This window comes from Dermochelys coriacea, chromosome 6 (genome assembly GCF_009764565.3).
Source record: "Dermochelys coriacea isolate rDerCor1 chromosome 6, rDerCor1.pri.v4, whole genome shotgun sequence".
Classification (NCBI taxonomy): Eukaryota; Metazoa; Chordata; order Testudines; family Dermochelyidae; genus Dermochelys; species Dermochelys coriacea.
In genome coordinates, this window is record NC_050073.1 from 99,225,723 (window position 1) to 99,238,733 (window position 13,011).

A 13,011-nucleotide genomic window follows, 5' to 3' on the forward strand; every position below is an offset into this window, starting at 1 on the left:
ATAGCTAAATTAGTACAAAAACTGTTTGCAGACCTTATAACTTTGCTGAGTCAATGTTAGGGTTGCAGCTTTGAATCTTTAACAAAGAACTTCTTTCCCAAAATATTAATTAGTCGTTTCAATTAAATATGTGTTAAGAAATTAAAACAAAAAATACCAGAAAACTTTCAAGTTTTACAAATATATATATATTTGTATATCTGGCAAACCTCCTAAAGTAGACACAACTTATAGCAGCAAAAATGTGATTTTGCCAGCATAGCTTATATCAGCGCCCCGAACGAAACGTTACGTGAGAAAAAGCACATTTTTGAAGTATAGCTGTCTACACTAGGCCTTTTGCCAGTATAAAAAACTGACATTGTTATACAAACAACAGTTTCTAGTAGACTAGGGATAAGATTCCCTTGCCTTCTTAATTACTCAGCTTTCACTCTCAAATTATAATAGCTATTCACTAGGTTTCTTGTCCCAATAGAGTCTAAATTACACAAGACCTGACTTTCTAATGGAAAAAAAACTTTAAAAAGTTCATATTCTTTTTTGCATCATAAAAAGCATAAAACAACACAAGCCCATTTTTACCTTTTCAAGTACAGTAGCCTTTAAATTCACCTTTTCAAGAACGTATATTATCTTTTTTTTCAAACTCCATCTGTGATCATTGTAGTATCCATTAACATGAATACAAGAAAACTAATTTTAATTACATAATTCTGCTCTGACCTTGGCAGAAATTTGCTAGAAAACTGAGGAATCTGAGATATTCTATCTGCTACCCAAGATCCATAAACCTGGAAATCCTGGTCCCCCATCATCTCAGGCATTGGCATCCTGACAGCAGGATTGTCTGGCTATGTAGACTCCCTCCTCAGGCCCTATGCTACCAACACTCCCAGCTATCTTCGAGACACCACTGACTTCCTGAGGAAACTACAGTCCATTGGTGATCTTCCTAAAAACACCATCGTAGCCACTATGGACGTAGAAGCCCTCTACACCAACATTCCACACAAAGATGGACTACAAGCCATCAGGAACAGTATCCCCGATAATGTCATGGCTAATCTGGTGGCTGAACTTTGTGACTTTATCCTCACCCATAACTATTTAGCATTTGGGGACAATGTATACCTTCAAATCAGCAGCACTGCGATGGGTACCCACATGGCCCCACAGTATGCCAACATTTTTATGGCTGACTTAGAACAACACTTCCTCAGCTCTCATCCCCTAATGCCCCTACTCTACTTGCGCTACATTGATGACATCTTCATCATCTGGACCCATGGAAAAGAAGCCCTTGAGGAATTCCACCAGGATTTCAACAATTTCCATCCCACCATCAACCTCAGCCTGGACCAGTCCATACAAGAGATCCACTTCCTGGACACTACGGTGCTAATACACGATGGTCACATAAACACCACCCTATATCAGAAACCTACTGACCGCTATTCCTACCTACATGCTTCTAGCTTTCATCCAGATCACACCACACAATCCATTGTCTACAGCCAATCTCTACGATATAACCGCATTTGCTCCAACCCCTCAGACAGAGACACCTACAAGATCTCTATCATGCATTTTTACAACTACAATACCCACCTGCTGAAGTGAAGAAACAGATTGACAGAGCCAGAAGAGTACCCAGAAGTCACCTACTACAGGACAGGCCCAACAAAGAAAATAACAGAACACCATTAGCCATCACATTCAGACCCCAACTAAAACCTCTCCAACGCATCATCAAGGATCTACAACCTATCCTGAAGGACGACCCATCACTCTCACAGATCTTGGGAGACAGGCCAGTCCTTGCTTACAGACACCCCCCCAACCTGAAGCAAATACTCATCAGCAACCACACACCACACAACAGAACCACTAACCCAGGAACCTATCCTTGCAACAAAGCCCGTTGCCAACTCTGTCCACATATCTATTCAGGGGACACCATCATAGGGCCTAATCACATCAGCCACACTATCAGAGGCTCGTTCACCTGCGCATCTACCAATGTGATATATGCCATCATGTGCCAGCAATGCCCCTCTGCCATGTACATTGGTCAAACTGGACAGTCTCTACGTAAAAGAATAAATGGACACAAATCAGACGTCAAGAATTATAACATTCAAAACCCAGTCAGAGAACACTTCAGTCTCTCCAGTCATATGATTACAGACCTGAGAGTGGCTATCCTTCAACAAAAAAACTTCAGAAATAGACTCCAACGAGAGATTGCTGAATTGGAATTAATTTGCAAACTGGATACAATTAATTTAGGCTTGAATAGAGACTGGGAGTGGATGAGTCATTACATAAAGTAAAACTATTTCCTCATGTTATTTCTCCCCCGACCCCACCCCCTATTGTTCCTCAGATGTTCTTGTTATCTGCTGGAAATGGCCCACCTTGATTATCACCACAAAAGGTTTTCCTCCCCCCCCCCCCCTTCCTGCTGGTAATAGCTCATCTTAAGTGATCACTCTCCTTACAGTGTGTATGATAAAACCCATTGTTTCATGTTCTCTTTGTTTGTATATATATCTCCCCACTGTATTTTCCACCAAATGCATCTGATGAAGTGAGCTGTAGCTCACGAAAGCTTATGCTCAAATAAATTTGTTAGTCTCTAAGGTGCCACAAGTACTCCTTTTCTTTTTTGTGAATACAGACTAACACGGCTGCTACACTGAAATCTGAGGAATCTGTATGGTTGAACTGTCTCAACCTATCACCTGATCATGAGTTTAAAAGGTCATGGTTAACCAATGTTGGAGATAACCCTTTTCTGGATGCTGATATCTTTGGCAAGCAGACACATTTCTCCCAAACTTTTATGGCTGAACTGTTAAAATTGATTAATTGTGTTTCATAGGTCACCCCTCTGATCTGCCAAAGTCCCCAACACTGTATTTTCTAACAGAAAAAAACGTTATTTTGATCTTAATTTGCATTACAAGGGTTATGGTTTGTATCCTGAACTACACCTTCTGGCTCTAGTGTCTGTTGAGTGCTTGCTATCTATCCAGTGTCGTTGAGTGCTTGCTTAACCCAACAATTTCAAGTCCAAGGGTCTTTTTCATATTGTTTCTCTGTTGTACTTGGGTTACACCAGGTAAGCATGCTGGGATTTAGGTGTGTTGCTTCCAATGAAGCTAACAGCTACATAGTTAAACACCCTTTATATGTGATGCTCAGCAATGTGTAAAATATAGAAGGCAAAATCTCTGCCCCCATGAGCTTAGCCTAACCTTTAAACACTTAGATCAGATGCATAATATCACTGAACAAAGTGGTGCAGTTTTTTTATTAAATACACTTCTTTCTCTGATGGAGTTAACATTAAGTGGCTTCTTCAGTGGAGTGAGTGGGTGTTTGGATATGGAGAGGGTTTCAAGTGTAATGACCCTGGCAATGACAATGAGAAGACAAAAGTGGGGGAAAGATATAAAAGGTCTGAGTAGGCAGGCAACCTTGGGAGAGACATAGGTAGAGCAAGGAGTAAGAAGAAAGGAGAGCAGAGAAGGGGTGCAGTTGTGCAGAGCTTAAAGGGAAAAATAAGATCCTTGGATCTGATGCAGCAGGTGAGAGGAAGGCAAGTGAGTAACATCAGTAGAGTGTAGGAGAGGTAGATCAATCTTAAGAGCAAAGTCTTCATGGGACTAAAGGAGAGTGAGGGAAGAATCAAGAATGCCAGTGAGGACGAGATTTGTGTAGTCCAGGCAAGAAGGGACTAAGTCATGGACAGGACTTTGTGGTAAGAACAGAGCAGTAAAGGATAGATTTTGGAGATGGAAGGATTTGGCAATAGATTGCCTTTTGGAGAAGGAGAGAGGAAGAATCCTATTAAACACTGAAGTTGCAAGCTTGGTAAAAGAGATGATGGAATTTTCAATGATGATACTGAGGTAAGGATTTGAGAGGAAAGATAGAGTGTGCAGTTTTGCCATGTCTGAACTGGCATTATGATTAGGGCGACCACACATCCTGTTTTTGCCAGGACAGTCCCTTTTTTAAGCCTTGTCCTGGCCATCACGACTTTTTTGGCAAAACTGGGCATTTGTACCATTTGGTCTTGCTCTTGATCATCAGTTGGTAAGAGCAAACTGGACAAATGCCCAGTTTTGCCAAAAAAGTGAGGTGCGACCCCTAGTGGAGTGTGGAGGAATATGCGGGGGGGCAAACGGCAATGCCAGCCCTGCATGGGAGGGAGGGCTCAGGACAGTGGCTTGGGCTGGACCGGTCCCACATATGCAGGAGGCAGGACATCTGGGACTGGCCCCAGGCACAGGGGGAAAAAGCGGGACGGGCTCTGGTTGGCCCAACACAGGTGGGCAGCAGGGGGGCTTGGTCCGCCCCGCGTGAGAGGGAGAGAGGCATGTCTTAGGCTGGCCCCGCGCAGGCAGGCCGCAAGGGAGCTCTGGCCGGCTCTTGCCAGGGGAGATCAGAGAGGGTACCTTGGGTCAGGGTAAATATTGTGAAAATGTTGTCACCCTAATCATGATAATCAGGATGAGATATACAAGACAGCACTGGAGACATTAGACTGAAGTTAACAGAGGAAGAGGGAGAGATTTGAGAGTCAAACATTGACTATTCTAACAAAGTTGTATGATCCTGTGTCCATGGGTTGGACAGCAGCAGAAAACGAAAGGAGTTTGATGGTTTTGTGCATGATAATAATAATAATTAATAGTAAATATTTGAAACCCTTTTCCAAGATGAATGAAAAACTTAAATGTGACTCTTGCTAGAATTGCTCCAAATATGTTTAGTTATATTAAGCAGCAGTGTAATAATTAAAAAAGCTGTCAAGGGATAGAAAGGAGAGCTAACAATCTAGCATGGCCATTACCACCCAGTGGAAGGGGAGCGATGAAAAAGGTGCATCTGTTGGCGGGTTGATGAGAAAAATACTCTGTTTTTAGAAAGGGGAGGAGGAAGAGAAGAGAGAGAGAAAGAGGAGTATGTGTGTCAGTTGGAAAGAATATCATACATATAAAACATTCTGATTGTGCTGTAACAGTTCTGGAAAGCAAACATAGCTGTCACCCAGACATCACATGACAAACTCTTATTGCATTGTAGTGCATTTCCACCAGTGAGCTGTAGCTCACGAAAGCTTATGCTCTAATAAATTTGTTAGTCTCTAAGGTGCCACAAGTACTCCTTTTCTTTTTGCGAATACAGACTAACACGGCTGCTACTCTGAAACATTGCCAGAGGTTATCTGAGAACTGAAAACTGTGAATTACTAATTGGCTAGAAAACTCTGAAACTGCTGACCAAAACAGAACTGAATTACTCACAACATGCATCTGCTCTTAAAAACCAAAAAGTCCTTAACTGCAGCTTTCATGTGAGGTTTCAGTAAACACAGGTTGGAAAGTCCTACACAGTCACGTTGGTATTGTACACAGTCATATGTGGTAAGTTTATATAATTTACCTGAAATTCTCCTTTTCTGAAAATATCATTCCAAAAGAATTCTCACTTCTGCATCCCAGCTTTATAGTGCAAGGTTGGGCTGAAGCTTTGGAGACTGATAATGGCATAGTTTGCCATCTCTCCCTCAAAGAAGTCTTCCGCATTTCTGGTGTAGCCTTGAAGAAGTTCTGACATACACATAGTTATGGTATCAACTCACTATCCTTACAGCTAAGGAGAACTGAATTGGGAACCCATCAGTGCTGTTTTTAATCAACCAGAAGGGCTTCTATAAAAACATGTATCAAACCTGAGGCTAAGTATGCTATTTCTACCTCAGCAACCCTCCCATGGGTCAGGGATTATCTATATGAAGCCTCTCAGTCTGGGGGAGACAGACATGAGCCACAAATCAAATGTAGGTCTTACACCACTGAACCAAATGCTTAGCTTACAGCATTAATAGAATGAATTGAAAAAGTAGCATATGAAGTTAGTGAGTTTGCCAATCTATAAAGAAAATTTTCTAGAGACTGTACATTTTAAACCCTACAGGGACTTTCTGTAAAAAATGTTTCCTGTTTACGTCTTGGGAAAATTGTCACTGAACATTTTCAAACATGAAAATGGTACAGAATTATGACCATTGTAACTGTGCTGATGTAATTGCTTAAAAAAGCATGTTATCTATTGAAATTAGTCTTTTGTTTCAATAACAGGACCCCTGGTACAGTTCAGAGCCCAGACCAGAGCAGTTCTACCTAACCTAATCTAGACTAATGTGCCTATTCAGCAACTAATTTTATGCTGTTAAAAATGACTATAGATTTGTTTCTGCTGTCAGTTATTACAGGACAAAACATTTGAAGATAGCATGAAGGTGATGGACTGCATAAGCCTATTTGCATATCTACATAGCAAAAATACCAACACATTGCCTAAATAGGTGGGGTTAAAGACAATATCTTATCCACACCAACTCCTCCTTAAAATTTCAAAGATTTCCTTCATAGCCACCAACAAGCAGTGGGCTATGCCTTTCACCCTGCCCTGAAGTCAACAAACTCTGTCTTGGCAGGATCACAGTGTTGTTAAGTGCTGGGTGCTTTGGCTAAATTATTGCCTAAAACCAGTCCTGAACTGCAGAAATATTCACATTGCATTAGTCTGTCCTGACTTCTTTTGAGAGCCCTTCGTAGTTCTCATCTCTTTGTTAGGGGCCTGCAATAACTTGTGTTTATTAACAAAATAAAAAGAGGAAATGAAACTCTGAAAGTAAAGTCAGATGCAATATGAGAAGGGTAGAAAAATCATATGGTTAATGAAGCAATGTAGTGAGTCGAGTTTATAAAATCAGCAAGACAGGATTTTGGCAGATGGATCTAGGTGACAGAAATGCAAAACTGCTTATCTTGCGAATCCATGCAGAGGTCAAACATAATGATCCTGGTCCCCTTGGATGTCCAGCATCCTTGAAAAGATATATGATCTAGTTCTGGTTACATTTTTACAGCAAAATTATCCAGGGAATGGATGATCTTAGTTACTCAAAGAAACAAAGAAAAGAAAGTCCATTTTTATGCAGAAAAAATAAGAGGGGACTTCACTGACTTTCCCATAGTTCTGAAGGAAATAATGACAGAACTAAAGTCAGACATAAGAACACAGGGAGGTCAACTCAAGCTAAACAAGCTTGGGGAGCTAAAGGAGTTCATGCTTCATTCTCTTTCTCAGATTATTGTGTCACAGTTTCAGGGTAACTGCACCTTTGACACCCTCTGAAGTGTGTTCATAGAACGCTGTCTCAAGCCTCTAGCTATCACCTGTCATTGGGATGGGACCCATGTCCCACTCCCCACAACCGGGAAGTTAGACTTCCAGCCTCACTTGCCTTCACCCCAAGAAGCTTTGGTAAACGTCCAACCCCAGCTCTTTGTCTTCACTTCAAGGACAATGACAGTAATTTACCAGGAATCAAACAGCCCTTTCAAAGCAGAGTACATTTATTTAAAGACAAAAGCATACAGAGAAAACATATACAGCAATAACAGGATCTAATTGCTTTACCAGTAGTCCCCCAATAGTCCTATGAAGACTCTGGCAGATTCCATTCTTTCCAGTCCTTCAGGAGGATGCAGTTTCCTCTTGGACAAAAGGTCATGTGTATCCATTAAATCAAAAAGAAGACCTCCCCCATGTCAGGTTAAACTCAGCCTTTTATACCAAAACACTTGCTTTGTCTTCCAGCCTCCCGAAAAGAGGTAAAACCAGTCACTGCCCTTTTTCCCCACAAGGTCAAACTTCAAAAGGCTAGGTATCTGCATAACCAGCTTTGGGATTTTGCATTACTCAACCCCGTCTCTGCTCCCCAGTAAGCCAGAAACACACACATACAAAAGACTGGATATTTGATGGGCCTATATCATCTGGCCCTTCTTAATATAATGGACTTCAAAGTTTTCATGCTTTCCAGGGGATAACCATATCACAAACATACAGATAACAATACATTAAATACAATAGTTTCAAGATAGCGCTACGTTAATCATAGCTGTTACATCTTGCATTACTGGGGGCAACATAAAAATAAAGGGGGAAAAAGTGCTTGTAGACAAGGAAACTTTGGCCTGAATTTCCAGAGGCAGCTTGTGATTTTGAGAGCCTGTTTTTGGGTACCCAACTTGAGACACATGAAGGGGACCTGCTTCTCAGAAGGCAGGTGCTCAGCAGTTCTGAAAATCAGACCTCTTTTGGATGTCTCAGGTTGAGCACTCCAAAATGGAGGCAACCCAAATCACTAGTCATTTCTAAAAACGTAGGCCTAAAAATGTCTGTGTAAAAATAGCACCACCTTACTCAGTAGAACTCCTTCTATATTCAGTCACATGTGCTGATTTCAGCGACAGAAATACATACTAAGGGATTCCAGTTTAAGGTTCTGATTATGGCCCACCTCTACTAATTAGCTTACCCAAACATCCCTCCATATGCTAGTGGTAGATGGATACATCTATCTAAGGTACTTGTATGGCCCCCATTACGTAGTATCTGAGTGCCTCACAATCTTTTAATGTATTTATCATCACAAACTCACTGGAAGAAGAATTGCAGCACACAGAGACTCAGTGACGTGCCCCAGGTCACATAAAAATCTGTGGTAGAGAAGGAAATTGAATCTGTATCTCTGAGGTCCCAGGTTAATGCCCTAACCACTGGAGACAATCTTTATATGAGACAGAAGGTAATAAATGTCCTGCCTCTTTTGATGTGGGGGTCTACTGAACCATTCAGCATTGTTAAAACAAATACAGGCTGTGAAAGCAAACGTAGGGAGAAAAGTCCTTAAGTCACACTCATCCTATAACAAGCTCTGCTGGATTTTCTAGTTCCAAATTCCCCATGAGTTCAGAATCTTCTGATATTGAAAGCACCTCAGCTCCTGGGTTCTCACACTTAAATTGTATGTGACTATTTAAACAAATATGCTCTTAACTTTAATTACACCTGGGAGAATTCTGCGCCACTGCGCATGTGCAGAATTTTTGTCCATCACAGATTTCTTTGCTTTCCTGCAGAAAAATGACTTTCTGATGGGGAAGCAAAGGGAAGCCACAAGAGTGGTCATGTGACCCTCCCCAGCAGTATGTTTCTGGTGCCCAGCCGGCAGAGAAGTAAATCACTGTGGTGGGGCATGTAGCTACACACCGTAATGTGGACACAGCCTGCTTTTCACTGTGATGTGTAGCTATGCATACCCTACACACTGCCACAAGAGGTGTGCTATGTATACATAGCCACAGATCACCAAAAGCACTCAGCTTTCTTGCTAACATCCTGTGGAAAACTGGGTGAAAGTCAATTTTTCTGTTCTTCTGTCAAAGCTTTTCATAGGATTGATACAAGTAACCTGAGGGACCCTCTCACCCTATGTGATTGTGACTATCCATGACAGTTTCATTCCAATGGAACAATAGCACTGTCACCCTCTAGAGTGAGAGATTCATATGTGCAGAGATAGAACTTTCTTGATGAGTGGCCATAGATTTGGAACTCATTCTTGGAATATATCCACATAATTACAGACATCAGCATATTCAGAACAGACTGTAAACCCCATTTCTTTGAGCCTGCTTTCCCACTATACCACCATCAAAAGAAAGAGAAATTCATCCCTGCTGACAGGGAAAGGGGAAAAAAAGAAATATCTTATTGATAAAATTCATTATTTTGAAAGGTGCTCAGGTACAATGGAGATGAGCACTAAAAGTGGTAAAACAAAATTCAAAATTTGAAAATTGTGATTGAAAAAGAACAGGTTTTTTTGTGAAAATGTTCACCAAACAATTCATCCTGTTTTTTGGCCATCTTTAATGAGCACTCTGTAAGAATCTAGATAGATGCCATTTGTTTAATTCCATGTAGCTTTACATTAAGCTGTATCCTGTGGGTAGACAGCATTATTACTTATCCTCAGAGCATTAATGTGAGCAATCTTAAGCTCTTTCCAACAAATGCACCACAAAGAAACCTAGCATAAGCTTGGGTGTGGGTGAAATACCCAAATCCTCAGTTATCATTTCAACCCCTGAGTCTTCTGATGTCTGACAAAAGAAATGCACTCTTCATTTTGAGATCTTGCTATTTTTTTACAGATCATTCATCAGTTTTTGTCCCCTAACTTTTCTCTCTATCAGCATTTAGAATGGCAGGCACTGTTACCAGCTTGCGTGAATAATACATCAGTATTGTAATTCTCTGACGAAGAAGGAGAGAAAATGGAAAGAGGAAATAAGCACTGAAGATACCGCAGGAAAAGTTTTGTCATCATCTATTACAGGAAAGAAAAGAAAGAATTAGGAATGATGATAGGAAAGGAAAGAAGATGTAACAATAGCAAGACAAGGTTATACTTTTAAACATATTAAGTTGATTCCCACTATGTTACAAATAAATAATGTACATAGGAGACATTACACAACTGTTTTATTGCTTTAAACTGTAGGAGCTCTGGCTTTGGAGGAGTCTTCTGACACAGGTGTTTTCCACCCCGGCTAGCTGGTGTCAAAAATATTTTTCAGATTGGTAGCCGTGTTAGTCTGTATCAGCAAAAAGAACGAGAAGTACTTGTGGCATTTTAGAGACTAACAAATTTATTTGGGCATAAGCTTTTGTGGGCTAAAACCCACTTCATCAGACGTCCAAACTGGACAGCCTCTACGCAAAAGAATAAATGGACACATATCAGACATCAAGAATTATAACACTCAAAAACAAGTCGGAGAACACTTCAACCTCCCTGGACACTCAATTACAGACCTAAAAGTCTCAATTCTTCAAGAAAAAACTTCAAAAACAGACTCCAATGAGAAACTGCAGAACTGGAATTAATTTGCAAACTGGACACCGTTAAATTATGCTTGAATAAAGACTGGGAGTGGATGAGTCATTACACAAACTAAAAACTATTTCCCCATGCTAATATTTCCCCTACTTTTACTCACACCTTCTTGTCACCTGGTTGAAATGGGCTATCCGGATTATCACTACAAAAGTTTTTTTTCTCCTGCTGATAATAGCCCACCTTAATTAGTCTTGTTAGAGTTGGTATGGCAACACCCATTTTTTCATGTTCTCTGTGTGTATCTATATATCTTCCTACTGTATTTTCCACTGCATGCATCTGATGAAGTGGGTTTTAGCCCATGAAAGCTTATGCCCAAATAAATTTATAAATATTTTTAAAGCTCTACATTTTGCACCTGGCAATCTGAGAGATTGCCACTATATCCACAGCCACATTTCAGTTAATAATTCCCATATTTAATAATCTAAGGGCTGGAGGAAGGATAGTCTCAGGGTCAGAATCAATGTTGCCTTGCACCTTGAGTAGTCATTTAACTGTAATGTAGCTAGAGTTAAGGTTTGCTCGACACTCTCCATGTATTCAGTTGCTTATAACTTTGCCAAGCTTTTAGTTATTTCATTTAAAATTTTCCAAGCTAGGTGTCTGCCTCAGGTTGAATGTTTTTTTGGAAACTTCCAGATAAAATAGTTCAGTCATTTCTGAGAACAAAAAAAATTCTTATAACCATTTAATTGGGAACTCTAGCGCCTTCACGCTTTGGAGCCGTAACTGGAAATTTGTCAAGGTGATTGTCCTCGAGTTGAGAACATGCCTTTTGCCCTCCCTATGAAAAGACATCCACATTTGGTCATGCCGTGAAACTCCAGAAATTTAGCTTGCACATGCTCATTAGACTAAGTTTGGCAGTTTAACTACCTGAAGATTTCATCTGCCCTGAGCATGCTCCATCACAACTCAGATCCTACGTGCTGACTGGACTGAGTATGCACCATCCCAACAGTTTGACTGAGCATGTTCCAGCCTGGGATTTCAGGGGCTGGGCAGAGTTTTCCCTGCAATTGCTCTTCTTTGTGCCTCAGTTCTTCATCTGTAATATGAGGATAATACCATCTAGTCTCACAAGGGTGTTGTGAAGATAAAAGTCACTAATATTTGTGAAACATGCTGAGAATGTTCATAGAGGAGGTAATGAGGAAATTACTGGGGCCACACATTGAATGATGAGGATAAAAAGAAATATTGAATAGCTAGTCAGTGAGCCCAGTCTATCCTGTGCACTGAATGAGGCAGGGATACTATGGAAGAATATGTGATCATGAAATTAAAGAGTGTCATAAGGCATGCACCGAAAGGGGGTGGGGGGGAGGTGAATTAAGATTGCACAGGCAACCTTAATTCTGGTATTTCCTAAATTTTGAGTGCCAGAATTTGTTACCTTAATGTTCTTTTAGCATAGTTTTTTGTATGCAATTTGTCATATGCTTATAGAAGTAATGTATGTTTCGATACATTGAGAAAGGGAAACTGCTAATTTCCCCTGAGTATTTGCATGTAATAACAGATTTTCACAAAACAGGTTCATATTGAAATGCTATCTCCACCATCAAAAAGCTTCTTATCATGAAAACAGAAACACTGAATTTGTTCAAGATGGAAATTGGTCATTTCCAAAGAGAAAAGAGTTTTTCCACCTGTGAAAACTGAACAATTAAAAAAAAAAATCAAAGCTGAAACCAAAACATTATTTTTTGTGAACCCATGAAAATATGACTTTTGCTTTGTTAGTAGCGACACTGTTACAACACCGTTATTGTGCATTCACTAACTCTGTGATTTATATCCTCTTAGGAAAGGGTGCTGTAATATGCAATGTGAATTTATGCAAGTTCTTGATAGAAATTACTTATATTCTTAAGAATAAAAGAAGGGAATTAGAAATTCTATATGTAGATCCAGTCCGTAAATGTAAAGCCACATCTGAATCTCTCAGATTCTGAGGCAGCAGACAGATACAAAAGTTCAGTTAGAGACTCTCCAAGAAAGTGGCAATATATGCCAATTATCAGATTAGATTCTGGACTCTAGTGAGGGAATGGTAGGCATCTGTTACGATTTCAATTGAGTTTAATGAAGTCATGATCCCTTTCTGCTATCATTACATATTCCTCCTACCCAGCCTAAGTGGCACAGGGGCTGATGCTCTTAAG